Genomic DNA, 12,537 nt, shown 5'->3' with positions numbered 1-12,537 from the left:
GTTCCAGATATGAGCCAAATCGGACCACAAATACGATTTTTGAATTTGAATATCTCGATCCATGCGCCACCTACCGGCAATTTTTTTGCATAGGTCGATTTCTATTCTTGTATGTATTATGTGTTCCAAATATGAGCCAAATCGGACCACAAATCAAAAAAGATCAAAAAAGTTGTACTGATTTTTTGCTATTTTCAAAATTTAAATCGAATTTTCTTAAAAACGGTTCGGTAGAAAAAACATAAATTTTGGATTCTGACTTAATTTGGTCCATAAAATAAGAATCCACGAGAAAATCGCTGGTGCTTTGACCCTGCAATTAAACTTGCTTCAGGCACCCCGTGACATTCTAGAGTCCACCTTTATGGCGATATCTCGTAAAGGCGTCCACCTATAGAACTAAGCCCACGCCCTTTTAAAATACTCATTAACACCTTTCATTTGATACCCATATCGTACAAACAAATTCTAGAGTCAGCCCTGGTCCACCTTTATGGCGATATCCCTAAATGGCATCCACCTATAGAACTATGGCCCACTCCCTCTTGAAATACTATTTAATACCTTCCATTTGATACGCATGTCATACAAACACATTCCAGGGTTACCCTAGGTTCATTTTCCTACATGGTGATTTTCCCTTATTTTGTCTCCATAGCTCTCAGCTGAGTATGTAATGTTCGGTTACACGGAACTTAGCCTTCCTTACTTGTTTTTATCAAAAATATGATGATTATCAGGCATATCGTCCTCACACGACCGAACGTACTTCATATCTAGAATATTTCATTGATACCAAGAGACTGTGCACCAGAAAAGTGATGTAGATCAGGAATCACTGCAGTGTACATGGGAACTGCTGTGCCAACGACATAACGATTAGACCGAGGTGAACGATCTGAGTAACTTTGCTTCTTCTCTTGCAACATGCAAGCAATAACTTGGAACTGACCTCTTGTGGTGAGAGCTGCAACAGGTTCCTTGTTAATATTATTCGTCCCTCCCAGGGTTCATTGATTGGGGTAATAACAGGACACTATCTGAGGGAAATACTTCTAACGCAACCGCGGGGATATTTGATAAGGCAAAGTATTACATACGTTCATTGCAGATTTAGCTATGGATTGGTCAATCAAAACTGTGACCTCTGGCGAGTCATTGTTATAGTAATTGACATCAATCACTTTTAACAGAATGAAAGACGGATAGACCTGTAAAGCAGAACGACCCTGATCGTTACACAAAACGCTTACACATAAGCTTCAAAGAGGGTAGAGGGTATAGGTAAATGTATTTCAGAAAGACATATGTGATCCGGCCTATGAAAAGGTGGCTTATGACTCAAAAAAGAAATTGCAAGAAACAGCTGTTAACAGCTGTTTTTTTAGTCATAGGCCGGATCACATATGTCTTTGAGAAATGGACAAAAGTATATGAGAACATGGTAAATTTGTTTGAGAAATGGACAAGTGTATTTAAGAAAATCATTTTTTAAATGTTTTTGATTTTTTTCTAAAATATATGCGCCAATTTCTCAAGTGTTAAATACAAAAGTATCTGGTGAAGCTTCTAAACAATAAAATGGGATATGAAAATCGGTTGTACAGAAGATATATGCCAGTGCTGGTGTCCGGTCGGTTCCGATAAATGTCTCATTGGACATCAAAATGTACCCGTTGACCGAATTTCGTGAAGATGTATCAAAAATTGAGGGAATGGTTATACTGATCATTACAGCACACTTATTGGTGGGTCTCTCCCTTTTCCTTTAAGAACTTACAATTAACGAGATTGAGACCCAACTTAATATACCATTTCGTTTGCATTGGCTACCAATTTCCGGCTCAGATTTTGATCAGGAATGATTGTTATTCAGTCTGAACTAAAGATGTTTCTAAACTATCTAAACTATATCTACAACTGATTGTTCAGATAAACAAGCCATTTTTAAATAAATTTTCCTGAGGAGTTTTTTCTCATTCTCACATAAACCACCCCTGAATATAAATTTTCACGACAGCTTCAGTAGGCTGCATCAGTGGCCTTCGGCACAGCTGGAGACCGTGCCAAGCCTACTTATTATTAATCTATTCGCATTCCATTCGCCAATAGTTATATTCATAATTTTCATCAATGTTGCCACTTTCACGCCCAGCAAACCCATTTCCGTCAATACTTTAGTTAGGCCAAAAAAATCACTTTGATTCCATAAGAAATATTTAATCATATGATATGGCCCAATTGCCTGACGCAGAAACAACACCCACAAACTTAACGAAATTTCATCAAGCTGCAAAAGCGCAAGCAGTTTAGCAATGAAACTAACGTCTGCTAGCTTCCTGTATTGCACTTCCTTTTTTAATTTTAACGCTTTATTTAATTATCTTCAAGATGATGATAAGATGATGAGATGACGATGTCGGGTCGACTAGACTACTTCAAACTGTAACGGTTTTAATATAATCAAAGTAAAAAAAAAATTGCAGCGTTTATTTGGGTGAAATTTACCACCAAAAATACGAGCCAACAACAACAATGAAATACATATAAAAAAACAAAAACAAGCAATTGTTGGTCGTCAGCGATGTTACTTTCCTTTGGTTTTTTTCTGTCATTTCATTGCCTTTTTTATAAATTTTAATAAAGACATCTTGTCGGACAACAAAAGTTCAAACAAGTGGCGATAAAACCATAAGATTATGGCACCCTTGGTATGCTGCACTTTAGTACAACGACCTCATCCTCACTCACTCTTCGCATCCAGTACAAGTAAGACACAATTGTAAGTAGCTTTTGTGGAGTTGTAGCGGGTAATGTCCATTTGATGACCGTTTGTAAGAAAAGGTGTTGATGGCAACGGGTGGGGTTGTGCCCGATGGCGTATGTTGATAAGCCAAAAATTGCTCAAAGAAATAAATTTAAGTAAAAGATATGCTATGCAAGACTTCTTCTTTCTATTTTTTTATTACTTTTTTGTTATTGTATTGCACTAATGTTTTTCACTACAAAACTCTGCCCATCTCTACTTGAAGTGGCTGCTAAGCAATAACAAAGAACATTTAACACTTCCCTTTGCTATAAAACTGCGGAAAGTGTTAAAAGTTGCATTTGTTGCACATTTGCTTTTTTCTCATTATTTCTATCATTTTTGTTTTTGGTTTTTATAACCTTAAAGATAAGATTTCAAAATAAATGACTTTAGAACTTAATTATTTATTTAGGTTCAAAGCATAAACTTAATTAAAAGTTATCACGGTTGGAAGGAGACGGATATGCGAAGGTGCAGTTGAGCTGATGGTCACCTAATCGGCCACTGAGCCGTACGGGGTTATGCTGAAAGGATTACCATTTTTACAGCCAAGCCTACAAAGTCATCGCGGTATATTAGGTTTGGTTACCGATAACGTTATGGATAAGGTAGACATCGATCTTGATATTTCGTTCGTCCTAGAAAATGAGCATAAAGTTAGTTGATGATTCCATTTACCATGAACACATAGCTTTACCGAGCGCTTGTAGCCATTAACGTGCCAGATATACCTCGTCATTTCGCAAAGTTCGTATCACTTCAGCGCTTGTTCGAGGCTCAACGTACAGAATCAGAGAGCAAATACGCCCCAAAGTCACTACTGACACACACGTTTAGTACGCAAGTGCCTGCAAGAGCCAAGAGATCAATGTTAAAATTGACAGAGATTTTCTTATGTTTAGATCATAGCGCTTTGATATTAATCTGACAGTCTAAGTTAATATGTAATTCCATTGCAGTTAAAGCGGCGGCGAGCATCTCATCTACCGCATCCTTAATAGGGGCAACATTAGCCTGGAAGACGCTGCAGTAATCGAGGTGCCTAAATTTCTGACTGGCACCGAGCCTGGTAGATTGCATCTCAACCCCTAATACTCCCATCCTGATTGGAGCTCATCCGTGAACCGGGTCACCAGACTTTTGAGCAAATATGAGTGGTCAGGGTCGTGCGCAAGGGGGGTTTTGGGGGTTCAAACCCGCCCCCCACATTGGGCTTACAACGACTGAATTTTTTCCATAAAAAGTGATAGATGGAAGAGTGCATTTGTTGATTGATAGCCGTTTCTATTAATTTTTATCGCAAAACTAGTCTTGGCAATAACGGATGCTTACTATGACCTTGAGCCCCATAACCATAAAGTCAAGTTTATAAAAGTATTAAAGTAAACTGATGTTATGGCCACTTGAAGTGGTCATAATGCTAATTGATATTATAATCTATAATCGTTTGAAGTGGTCGTAAGACCAATTTAACTTTTAATCGTTGGCCTTATGTTAACCCATCGTTAATAACATCTGGTAAAATCACTATTTGAAGTAGTGCAGGGCTTCTTCATATGGAGCGTATGAGCACTACACATACATATACAATTCTTTCAAGCGTGTTGTGCACAAAATTTGAGTCCAGCCTCAACAGAAACCTTAATATTTATACTGCCTAAATCTTGCCACCTTTGTGTTATACTGCCATCATCAAAACCACGGCAACTAAAAAAAAACCTCAGTAAAAAAATTGTTTACCTTCGCCTATTCACGTGCAGGGGTTGCTTATCATTCTCTCCCATTTGTCGTACTCATCCTCCAGCTGGGGTGTACTTGTAAATAACAGATTTGTGTAAATAAAATCAATTGAAATCAATACGGTGTGATATTTGTAGAAGACACGAATTTGCCGGAAGCAAATTTGTTTAAATGGTGTTGAAAGTAATTTGCCAATTTAAGGTGATAAAGTCAAGTGGATGAATTTCGAAAACAAAATAAACAATAAACAGGTAGAACAATGAGAATGAGGTGGAAGTTCGTAGTACACTGGTCGATCTGAATAATTAATGAATGATTTGTTTAAAATATTCAATAAAGTTTGGAGTAACCGTAGATTGGTTCTTTGGCTAAATGAGATGCTTTAAACACGGCTACTCGTCAGATTCTCGAATATCGAAATAAGCGTAAAGCTCACGAGCTTCTCGACATTCAGTTAAGCCGCTGCATTAACAGTATTACATTTATGTAGAACGCACGATGTTCTCTCAAGCACGGGTGATAGTTTCGAGACTTATAAAATCGAGAACACGGCTTCCTTCAAAATTCTCGAAATACTCGCACTAATGTTTTCTTATCGAAACTCTGGCTTGTTTTCGAAAATAAGTCTTAAGCTCTATATCGTCGCCCACTAACCAGAAGCATGAATGTGCAATTTTTCGACTTTGTGTTATAGCCCTCGTTATATTACCCTTTAGATTCTCTAGGTTCTACTTAAATCTAGAGCTTCCTACGCACATGGAAACCCCAATAATTTGCAGTGCCATTTTCACGTTAATATGGCTAAACAATTTTTGAAAAAAAAAGTATACGTGCCTGAATGTTGGGCACCAACTCGTAACTCACCACTACTTTTCGAGGTTCACACACAATTGTATGACGATTTTTTTATTTATAATTATTTTACTCAGGGAGCTATAAAACTACCCATGCGATATACCTATATGCTAGTTGAGATACACAAAAGCTGAGCTGTATAAGGTATTCTTCCTAAAAAATTATACCGATGAAGAATTTTTAATAGCTGAATATCCGAAAAAAAGATAGTTGCTTAATTGAAGACAAACTGATTTATTCGAAGTCGTTGCCTTTTCTCGAATCAAAACTAAAATACTTGAAAAAATTTTGTGAAAAACTGGTTATATCAAAAGAATATCATTCTTTTTATAACAAGTAAGGAAGGCTAAGTTCGGGTGTAACCGAACATAACATACTCAGTTGAGAGCTATGGAGACAAAATAAGGAAAATCAATCTGGGGTAACCCTGGAATGTGGTTGTATAACATGTGTATCAAATGAAAGGTATTAAAGAGTATTTTAAGAGAGAGTAGGCCATAGTTCTATGGATGAACGCCATTTAGGGATATCGCCATAAAGGTAGACCAGGGCTGACTCTAGAATTTGTTTGTACGATATGGGTATCAAATGAAAGGTGTTACTGAGCATTTTAAGAGGGAGTGGGCCTTAGGTCTATCGGTGGACGCCTTTTCGAGATGTCCCCATTAAGGTGGACCAGGGGTGATTCTATAATGTGTTTGTACGATATGGGTATCAAATGAAAGCTGTTAATGAGTATTTTGAAAAGGAGTGATCCTTAGTTCCATAGGTGGACGCCGTTTCGAGATATCGCCATAAAGGTGGACCAGGGGTGTCTGTAGAATGTGTTTGTACGATATGGGAATCAAATGAAAGGTGTTACTGAGCATTTTAAGAGGGAGTGGGCATTAGGTCTATAGGTGGGCGCCTTTTCGAGATATCGCCATTAGGGTGGGCCAGGGGTGACTCTAGAATGTTTGTACGGTATGGGTATCAAACGAAAGGTGTTACTGAGCATTTTAAGAGGGAGTGGGCATGAGGTCTATAGGTGGACGCCTTTTCGAGATATCGTCATTAGGGTGGGCCAGGGGTGACTCTAGAATGTGTTTGTACGATATGTGCATCAAACGAAAAGTGTTACTGAGCATTTTAAGAGGGAGTGGGCATTAGGTCTATAGGTGGACGCCCTTTCGAGATATCGCCATTAGGGTGGGCCAGGGGTGACTCTAGAATGTTTGTACGATATGGGTATCAAACGAAAGGTGTTACTGAGCATTTTAAGAGGGAGTGGGCATTAGGTCTATAGGTGGACGCCTTTTCGAGATATCGCCATTAGGGTGGGCCAGGGGTGACTCTAGAATGTGTTTGTACGATATGGGTATCAAATGAAAGGTGGTAAGGAGTATTTTAAAAGGGAGTAATCCTTAGTTCTATAGGTGGACGCCTTTTCGAGATATCGCCATAAAGGTGGACCAAGGGTGACTCTAGAATGTTTGTACGATATGGGTATCAAACGAAAGGTGTTACTGAGCATTTTAAGAGGGAGTGGGCATTAGGTCTATAGGTGGACGCCTTTTCGAGATATCGCCATTAGGGTGGGCCAGGGTGACTCTAGCATTTGTTTGTACGATATGGGTATCAAATGAAAGGTGGTAATGAGTATTTTAAAAGGGAGTAATCCTTAGTTCTATAGGTGGACGCCTTTTCGAGATATCGCCATTAGGGTGGGCCAGGTGTGACTCTAGAATGTTTGTACGATATGGGTATCAAACGAAAGGTGTTACTGAGCATTTTAAGAGGGAGTGGGCATTAGGTCTATAGGTGGACGCCTTTTCGAGATATCGCCATTAGGGTGGGACAGGGGTGACTCTAGAATGTTTGTACGGTATGGGTATCAAACGAAAGGTGTTACTGAGCATTGTAAGAGGGAGTGGGCATTAGGTCTATAGGTGGACGCCTTTTCGAGATATCGCCATTAGGGTGGGCCAGGGTGACTCTAGAATGTGTTTGTACGATATGGGTATCAAATGAAAGGTGGTAATGAGTATTTTAAAAGGGAGTAATCCTTAGTTCTATAGGTGGACGCCTTTTCGAGATATCGCCATTAGGGTGGGCCAGGTGTGACTCTAGAATGTTTGTACGATATGGGTATCAAACGAAAGGTGTTACTGAGCATTTTAAGAGGGAGTGGGCATTAGGTCTATAGGTGGACGCCTTTTCGAGATATCGCCATTAGGGTGGGACAGGGGTGACTCTAGAATGTTTGTACGATATGGGTATCAAACGAAAGGTGTTACTGAGCATTTTAAGAGGGAGTGGACATTAGGTCTATAGGTGGACGCCTTTTCGAGATATCGCCATTAGGGTGGGCCAGGGGTGACTCTAGAATGTTTGTACGATATGGGTATCAAACGAAAGGTGTTACTGAGCATTTTAAGAGGGAGTGGACATTAGGTCTATAGGTGGACGCCTTTTCGAGATATCGCCATTAGGGTGGGCCAGGGTGACTCTAGAATGTGTTTGTACGATATGGGTATCAAATGAAAGGTGGTAATGAGTATTTTAAAAGGGAGTAATCCTTAGTTCTATAGGTGGACGCCTTTTCGAAATATCGCCATTAGGGTGGGCCAGGTGTGACTCTAGAATGTTTGTACGATATGGGTATCAAACGAAAGCTGTTACTGAGCATTTTAAGAGGGAGTGGGCATTAGGTCTATAGGTGGACGCCTTTTCGAGATATCGCCATTAGGGTGGGCCAGGGGTGACTCTAGAATGTTTGTACGATATGGGTATCAAACGAAAGGTGTTACTGAGCATTTTAAGAGGGAGTGGACACTAGGTCTATAGGTGGACGCCTTTTCGAGGTATCGCCATTAGGGTGGGCCAGGGGTGACTCTAGAATGTTTGTACGATATGGGTATCAAACGAAAGGTGTTACTGAGCATTTTAAGAGGGAGGGGGCATTAGGTCTATAGGTGGACGCCTTTTCGAGATATCGCCATTAGGATGGGACAGGGGTGACTCTGGTATGTTTTTGTACGATATGGATATCAAATTAAAGGTATTAATGAGGGTTTTAAAAGCGAGTGGCCCTTAGATGTATATGTGAAGGCGTTCTCGCGATATCGACCAAAATGTGGACCAGGTGATCCAGAAAATCATCTGTCGGGTACTGCTAATTTATTTATATATGCAATACCACTAACAGTATTCCTGCCAAGATTCCAAGGGCTGTTGATTTCGCCTTGTAGAACTTTTTCATTTTCTTCTACTTAATATGGTAGGTGTCACACCCATTTTACAAAGGTTTTTCCAAAGTTATATTTTGCGTCAATAAACCAATCCAGTTACCATGTTTCATCCCTTTTTTCGTGTTTGGTATAGAATTATGGTATTTTTTTCATTTTTCGTAATTTTCGATATCGATAAAGTGGGCGTGGTTATGGTCAGATTTCGCCCATTTTTTATACCAAGAAAAAGTGAGTTCAGGTAAGTACGTGGGCTAAGTTTAGTAAAGATATATCGGATTTTGCTCAAGTTATTGTGTTAATGGCCGAGCGGAAGGACAGACGATGGACTGTGTATAAAAACTGGGCGTGGCTTCCACCGATTTCGCCCATTTTCACAGAGAACAGTTACCGTCATAGAATCTATGCTCCTACCAAATTTGAGAAGGATTGGTAAATTTTTGTTCGACTTATGGCAATAAAAGTATTCTAGACAAACTAAATGAAAATGGGCGGAGCCACGCCCATTTTGAAATTTTCTTTTATTTTTGTATTTTGTTGCATCATATCATTACTAGAGTTGAATTTTGACTTAATTTACTTATATACAGTAAAGATATTAAATTTTTTGTTAAAATTTGAATTTAAAAAATTTTTTTTTAAAAAGTGGTCGTGTTCTTCATCCAATTTTGCTAATTTTTACTTAGCACATATAGAGTAATAGTAGTAACGTTCCTGCCAAATTTCATCATGATATCTTCAACGACTGCCAAATTACAGCTTGCAAAACTTTTAAATTACCTTCTTGTAAAAGTGGGCGGTGCCACGCCCATTGTCCAAAATCTTACTAATTTTCTATTCTGCGTCATAAGTTCAACCCATCTACCAAGTTTCGTCGCTTTATCTGTCTTTTGTAATGAGTTATCGCACTTTTTCGGTTTTTCGAAATTTTCGATATCGAAAAAGTGGGCGTGGTTATAGTCCGATATCGTTCATTTTAAATAGCGATCTGAGATGAGTGCTCAGGAACCTACATACCAAATTTCATCAAGATACCTCAAAATTTACTCAAGTTATCGTGTTAACGGACGGACGGACGGACGGACGGACGGACATGGCTCAATCAAATTTTTTTTCGATCCTGATTATTTTGATATATGGAAGTCTATATCTATCTCGATTCCTTTATATATGTACAACCAACCGTTATCCAATCAAACTTAATATACTCTGTGAGCTCTGCTCAACTGAGTATAAAAATATTGAGGGCAACGCTTTACCCAAACCCAATATTTCAGAAGATTCTGATTCCAATGAGAATAAGAACTACTTCTAAGTTTGCAATAATATCTTAAATAAAAACACATTAGTGTTACTTTGGATAAGTCAAAGCCGCGGATGTTTTCCCATGTACTGTGATGCTCCGAATCACAATCCGCTAACAGAATTGGCCTAGCAGGTACAGGCCCGCAGAGAGCCGAGCCGGGCCCCTGGGACAGTTCGCGTTTACGGGCCCCCCTAAAAAATAAACTCAATCCAGTAAAAAAAAAATAACATAACATACATAAATTTTTCAATTCACATTGTCAGTTTTATTTCATATAAAATAAGATTTACTGGAGCACTTACATAAATGAAATGTTAGATTTCATTGTTTGATTTGCTGAGATGCTCGGAAATAATACCTCCATCTTCAAGTCATGAAATTTGTTCAGAAGTTGAAATGGTGGCAGCGAATCACATCCCAAATTTGCTAAGTGGATGGCTTTGAGATGAATAATTTCATCTATTATATCCGTAGAAATATCGATACCATAAATCGTGCAGAATACCGCTGCCTTTTCTTTGAGCTCTTCTTCCGTCAGATCCTGATACTTCCACAAAAAACTAAATTTAAACGCAATGTCATTTACTTCGAAACGTCTTGTTATGTTACCAATCAAGCAGTCCAAAAGAACGTAAAAAACTTGCTGTTTGAATTCAGTTTCGGAATCAGACTCAGGTGATTCGCCAGGCAATTCATCGAACTGGCGCTTTATTATCTTCCTTCTTTTCTCTGCGGGTATTCTCCTATACTCCCTGCCAGAACCTTACATTCTTGAAGTATGACAGACCATTGATGCCTGAACTTCTTCAACTCATCAATCAGGCTACGTATATTTTCTGTTTCCACGTACAGTGTGGCATTTCTAGCTTGCCGTACCAGATTTCGATGGTTGATTAGCGTCAACACTTTGAGCCAAATGCAGGCTAAGAGGATACACTCAAATTTCCCCATATATGCTTCAATACCTTTCAAATCCGTTGCTGTTTCTGAACTCAGATTCAAAAGCTTGATTTCATCAATAGCTTTCAATATTTGGGGAATGTGAGTTGCTATAGGTTTCACACTATCCACACGAGCAGACCATCGTGCTTGTGTCATGCTGTGCAAGGAGCAATTAGTTTTTTCCTTGAGAATTTCTCATCTCTGAGGGCTTGCGCTAAAGATATTTTACAATTTCTGCATAATACCGAAAAATGTGATGACTTCTGCACAACATTCAGCAGCTTGCACTACACATAAATTTAAACTATGACAAGCACAAGGTGCAAATATTGCCAGGAAGTTATCTCTCTGGATATGACTCTGCGCTCCTTTGTAATGACCGCTCATATTACTGCCATTATCATACCCTTGTCCACGGCAGTCATCCAGGGGAATATTGTGCTTTTTTAGAGAGCTGCGAATCAGCTCAGCGATAGCTTCTCCTGTTTTTGCGTTACAACCGACAAACTCTGAGAAGCGTTCTTGGATTTTCCATTTTCCGGTGTCCCTGTCTAATAAAACATAACGTAATATAACAAGTAAGGAAGGCTAAGTTCGGGTGTAACCGAACATAACATACTCAGTTGAGAGCTATGGAGACAAAATAAGGAAAATCAATCTGGGGTAACCCTGGAATGTGGTTGTATAACATGTGTATCAAATGAAAGGTATTAAAGAGTATTTTAAGAGAGAATAGGCCATAGTTCTATGGATGAACGCCATTTAGGGATATCGCCATAAAGGTAGACCAGGGCTGACTCTAGAATTTGTTTGTACGATATGGGTATCAAATGAAAGGTGTTACTGAGCATTTTAAGAGGGAGTGGGCCTTAGGTCTATCGGTGGACGCCTTTTCGAGATGTCCCCATTAAGGTGGACCAGGGGTGATTCTATAATGTGTTTGTACGATATGGGTATCAAATGAAAGCTGTTAATGAGTATTTTGAAAAGGAGTGATCCTTAGTTCCATAGGTGGACGCCGTTTCGAGATATCGCCATAAAGGTGGACCAGGGGTGTCTCTAGAATGTGTTTGTACGATATGGGAATCAAATGAAAGGTGTTACTGAGCATTTTAAGAGGGAGTGGGCATTAGGTCTATAGGTGGACGCCTTTTCGAGATATCGCCATTAGGGTGGGCCAGGGGTGACTCTAGAATGTTTGTACGATATGTGCATCAAACGAAGGGTGTTACTGAGCATTTTAAGAGGAAGTGGGCATTAGGTCTATAGGTGGACGCCCTTTCGAGATATCGCCATTAGGGTGGGGCAGGGGTGACTCTAGAATGTTTGTACGATATGGGTATCAAACGAAAGGTGTTACTGAGCATTTTAAGAGGGAGTGGGCATTAGGTCTATAGGTCGACGTCTTTTCGAGATATCGCCATTAGGGTGGGCCAGGGGTGACTCTAGAATGTGTTTGTACGATATGGGTATCAAATGAAAGGTGGTAAGGAGTATTTTAAAAGGGAGTAATCCTTAGTTCTATAGGTGGACGCCTTTTCGAGATATCGCCATAAAGGTGGACCAAGGGTGACTCTAGAATGTTTGTACGATATGGGTATCAAACGAAAGGTGTTACTGAGCATTTTAAGAGGGAGTGGGCATGAGGTCTATAGGTG

This window comes from Eurosta solidaginis, chromosome 5, assembly GCF_040869045.1.
Source record: "Eurosta solidaginis isolate ZX-2024a chromosome 5, ASM4086904v1, whole genome shotgun sequence".
NCBI lineage: Eukaryota > Metazoa > Arthropoda > Insecta > Diptera > Tephritidae > Eurosta > Eurosta solidaginis.
The sequence above is the reverse complement of the archived record's forward strand: the minus strand, read 5'-3'. Positions refer to the sequence as shown.